The following is a 5618-nucleotide window of genomic DNA, read 5'->3' as shown; positions in this document are numbered from 1 at the left end:
AAAATTTATATCACAAAACAAAACATAAAAATAGACAAGCCCACACATAATGTTGAAAATGAGAAATAAATTCGGAGTACTCATAATACCTAATTTCAAGACTTTCTATAAAAAGTACAATATTCAAGATAGAGTAACATATGCTAAAACAGAGATCAATAAATGGAATAGAGAGTTAAAAAAGAACCACAGGTTTATGGCTAGTTAATGGAGAATGTTTTCAACATATAGGTGATACTTTCAGGCATCAATATGAAAACCAAGCTGGAGCATCCCTTACATCATACCACATACAAGAAATAGATAATAACCCTAGTAGCTGGTTTGGCTTAATGGCTAGAGCATTGGCCTATGGACTGAAGGGTTCCAGGTTTGATTCTGGTCAAGGGCACATGCCTAGGTTGCAGGCTTGATCCACAGTAGGGAGCATGCAGGAGGCAGTCAATCAATGATTCTCATTATTGATGTTGCTATCTCTCCTTCCCCCCGCTTCCTCCCTGAAATCAATATATATATATATATATATATATATATATATATATATATATATATATATATTTAATAAATAGATAATGGACCTAAAACCATTATAATTCTAGAAGAAAACGTGGGGAGTAAACCATTGTGAACTTGTTAGGCAAATGTTTCTTAGAATATAGAAAAGCATTAATAATGTAATAAAAAAATCATTAAATGAACTTCAGTAAGAATTAAAATCTGTTCTTCAAAAAACACTGTCAGGAGAATTGAAAGGCAAGACACAAACAGCAAGAATTTGTTTCCAAAATATATATCTGATTTAAAAAATTATGTCCAAAATATATAACATTTGAGACATAATAATAGAAAAATGATTTTAAATCAACAAGAGATTTGAGCAGACATTTCATTAAATATATGTAGAGAGCAAATGATTTTATAAACAAAGTAGAGGCCCAGTGCATGGATTCGTGCACCAGTAGGGTCCCTCAGCCTCGCCTGCACCCTCTCGCAACCCAGGACCCCTTGGGGGATGTCGAACTGCCAGTTTCGGCCCGATCCCCACAGGCCAGGCTGAGGGACCCCACCAGTGCATGAATCCATGCACCGGGCCTCTAGAATGCATATAAGATCGTTGGTTAATCTCTTCCTGTTCTCCCCGCTCCTCCCTTCCCCCTGAGATTCATCAGCCTGTTCCATGTTTCCATGCCTGTGCATTGAGCATCTTCCCTCTGGTGGTCAGTGCATGTCATAACTACTGGTCATATGGTTGAACAGTTGCTTAGCCTTTTATATATATAGATGTTTGACATGATTAGCAATTAGAAAATACAAATTAATGTTCACATTAATGAGTGAATATCCCTACATAAACAATACAATGCACAACAATGTATTTCATGACATATACAATTAATATGTGGATTAATACCTCATTAACCCATAATGATATACCATTACATATGGACCATAATGGCAAAGACTAAAACAAAATTAGCACTGCCATTGACACTGCTATGTGCTGGCAAGGATGCAGAGTTACTTGCACTTTTTGATATCTCAAATGAAAATATAAAATGTAACAACCACTTTGGAAAAAAAGTAATAGTTCCTTATAAAATCCAACATATATGATTACCCAACAACTCAGTAAACCTCCCCCTAGCTATAATTTCAGAGAAATGAAAACTCCTGCTCTCCCAAAGACTTGTACATAAATGTTTATAACAGCTTTATTCATATTTACCACAAAAATTCAAATCAATCTACACATATATTATGAATGAACCATCAAGAAACTGTAGTACATTTATAACTGTTAACAAATGCAAAAACATGGGGAAGTCTCAAAAGCATTATACTAAATGAAAAAAAGCCAGATGCAACTTCCTACACACTTGTGGGAACCATGCCAGGGTCCCCAGGTGGTCAAGGCCAATGGGAGCACAGGGGCCTTGTTATCAATACGCCAGAATGGCCACAGACCACCGTGGGCATGAGCCTAATCGGAATGTCCATGGACTCTGAGTCTGGAAATCCTAATCAGGCCAAGATACCACGAGTGGCTGCAAGGACACAGTGCACTGTGCCCTTCAGTAACTATTGGCACAAAGCCTTCTTTGTCTAAATAGTGTAAAAGTAGGTTACTGACTAGTCTAGTCAGCTGAGGATGGAGTAAGACGAAGTCTGCTAAAAGAGAAGCTGGGCAGGAGAGACAGGAGAAGCTGCTGAGCTGGAGAGCTCAGGTACTGCTACGATGTGAGGGGGTGAGTCTAGGAGGCAGCAGGTGGCTGCTCAGATAATAACTGTGGTTATAGAGACTGATCCTGCCTTATGGGAAAGAAATGTCTGGCTGCGTGCCTGTTTGGACTTTTCTATGAAGACTATTCTTGTCTGATGGCTATATAGCCACTGGCTTCAGCAATAAAGACTAATCTATAATAATCTATAATAATAAAAGCATAATATGCTAATTAGACCAGACAGCCAAACACCTTCCGGACGTCATTCTGAACATCATTCTGAATGAATGCACGGCGCCAGGGGCTGAGGCAGAGGTGGTTAGTGGTGATCAGGCAGGTAGGTGAGCATTTAGGGGCAATCAGGCAGGCAGGCAGAGTGGTTAGGGGTGATCAGGCAGGCAAGAGGTTAGGGGTGATAATGCAAGCAGGCAGAGGCAGTTAGGGGTGATCAGGCAGTCAGGAGAACAGTTAGGGGTGGCCAGGCAGGCAGGTGAGCAGCTAGGCGGGCATCAGGCAGGCAGGCAGAGTGGTTAAGGAGTGAAAAGGCAAACAGGCAGGTGACTGGTTAGGAGCTAGTGCTCCCGGATTGCGAGAGGGTGCAGACTGCGCCTCTAGTTCTTATATATTCACAACCTCCATGACTTCTCCGCCTAAGACCCGGCGTCCTAGGAGGTCCAGCCCCAGGCAGAAGGTCTTGGACCCAACAGCTGTTACTAGTGAGCAGAGGATAAAGGAGGAACTTGGACTAAGTTCTCAACAGTTAGTACAGTGGGCAGGATTCAAGCAGGAACCAGCCCTGGTGTAGTCAAATGGAAGAATTTAGAAGAATACATGGACTCACAGCCAGTCAGACCAGCAGAGCTGTACGGTGCTCTTGCTGCTGGCTCCAACAACACTATACGGTTCAATTTACTGGATATCCTAGAAAAGGCAAAATTATAGGTGCAGAAATCAGAAAAAAAATTCTATACAATGCCCTCACATACCTGGAAATGTTAAATGTTCTATGAAATGAGGAGATGGAGGGTGGCACATCAACAAAAAATATAAACTATCTGCTTTACAAGAAAAAAAAAACACTATTTCCTCAGTTTTAGAAGAAATAGCTTATACTGGATCATGTGAATAAATTATTGCAGACATAATTTAAGAAAACAATTGAATTTAGCTTTCGCCTTTGTTGAGAACTGCCCAAATAAAGTAACATCTATTTTAAGGATTAGATCATTGTATATTTATGTGGCCATTATTCAATCTACTACAGGCATATTGTACATAGCAGTGATAACTGAAACTATAGATATGGAAGAAATTACGAAGAGAAAGTATATAAAGAAGGGGAAAATAGGGGCAAAATCACTATTCTAGTGGTCCCTACACTACATGGATAAGCAGAGGACAAACAAATAGTAGGCATTAAGCATGCAAGGAGAGATGTAAGGAAAAAAGGACAGAAAATGAAGGTTGTAAAATGGAGCCCAAGGGAATAGAAAGAATACAGGGAAGAAAAATAAAGAAAAGCATGGCTTGAATAAGCTAAAAATTTAATATTAAAATACAAAAAGGCTTAATATTTGTCAATCTTTGTTACATATTTATACATACTAATTGTAATCCTAAATCAATTCCATAGTCAACTAACCTGATATTCAGTTTGTATGGATTGGCCACTAGAATGCTGTGACTGCCGTCTCTGAAGTATGAGGCAATGTTAAAGTCAATCTTGTAATTTATGAAGTGTTTCACAGGTGTGAGGCATTATAATGAACAACATCAAGGGGATTCCTCCTCAAACTAATCATGTTTACTAAGTAGATGCTAAACTCAATTGTTGTTGTTTTTAACATGGGCATTTAAGTTTATTATTGTCATTTAAAGCTTGATTTTATAAAACACAAAATGACATTTTAAAGAATTCTATATCACCGGAATTAAACAGTAGAAATAGCGATAGCTTTGCAATTGTAAAGTATATACATCAAACTCAAATAATTGGAGATTTTATTTTTTCAATATGGAAACTATACAAATGAAATAAATGGCAAAAGGCCCTACTAGTAATATTTTATTATTGTGTAGTATCTGTTATGTTAGGACCGAAACAAAGATTCTGAATATTCATAGTTATTTTACTGTGTTTCGTATTTACCTATATTCCAAGTCAAGCTACTTGAGCAAAAGTTCTGATTCAGGAAGGCATTTAGCTCTATAGCAAACAATTTCTCCACCCTCAGTTACCATCTTCAAAAGAATTGACATTGCAATGCCAATGTGATCGTCTGGTTCCCTTTTGAACCATGTGCAAAAAAATATGATAAACCCTATGAAAAGTCAAACAGGAATCAAAAGATGGAACAATTATGCACAACTCAGTACAATAGAGTGTTACGTTTTCCCCATCTAAAAATTAATCAGTGAAATAAAACATGAACTATAGCTGACTTGGTTTCAGGAAGCACACATTTGTGAATTCCATTATTGTTCTTGTCCCAACCCCAGTCATGGACAATATTTTGTTGGCCGCCTTACTGTTTACTTTGTGGATTGTAATAGTGAAGGAACACGGACAAGCTTGCTCAGAATTGGTAATGAACTATGGTACTGGACGCTTCTCACTTTTCAGGTACAACCAAATCTTTGTCTGATAGATCAGCAGATCAAATGAACAGGAAAGTTTTAGCTGTGGCAGGAATGTCGCTGTAGCTTTGTTCTGTCTGATTGCACCGCGGACTTCATCTTGGTTAGCTTTCTGAGATTTTTCTGAAGAAAAGACTGTCATCTTTGGCAGCCTTGTCATACTCAATATCAAACTGCCATCTTTCAAGGCCCTCAGCATGTTCAGTATTCGAGATGACTACAACCAGTTTCTGAACTGAGCACTTGAATAAGCAATCTTTTAGTTGTTCCACCACATTACTTGGATTTTTTAAGAGCTCACAATCAGTAGTTACAAGAAAGGTGAGTCCATATTTCTGCACCTGAGCAAAAGTTTCAGATGGATAAATGTCACACTGATATAAAAGTAAGAAGAACTCAGGCACGATTTTGGCACTCCCAAGCAGGGTGATGCCCTGCTCCCTGGAGAGCTGCCTCGCCAGGCCCACGCCCACAGCTGCAACCATGTCCACTGCACACAGCAGCTGCACATGGCTACCACAGGGCTAAACTCAGTTGTTTTTAAATGGCTGAAGAAGCAAGTGTGTAATATGTCAGCATGGAAGTGATATAACTTCTTAAATTATTATTAAAAGACTGTATACTGTTTAAATCTTGGTTAATTGTGGCAAAGACATGTGACTACATTTTACTTAAGGCTCTCTTTAAAGATTGGTAAAGTTCCAGGCTTTATTCCTAACTCTATAGCTGTCATTCTCAAGATGCTCAATTTTTTTACAT

General features: G+C 38.6%; 1 pseudogene; it reads right to left on the bottom strand.

Annotated features, from left to right (window-relative positions):
- Positions 1-4653: 4653 nt before the first annotated feature.
- On the bottom strand, positions 4654-5344 carry LOC118660574 (annotated as a pseudogene).
- Between the last annotated feature and the right edge of the window lie 274 nt (positions 5345-5618).

This window comes from Myotis myotis, unplaced genomic scaffold, assembly GCF_014108235.1.
Source record: "Myotis myotis isolate mMyoMyo1 unplaced genomic scaffold, mMyoMyo1.p scaffold_m19_p_1, whole genome shotgun sequence".
Taxonomy (NCBI): Eukaryota; Metazoa; Chordata; class Mammalia; order Chiroptera; family Vespertilionidae; genus Myotis; species Myotis myotis.
This window is presented reverse-complemented; position numbering and strand designations above follow the sequence as displayed.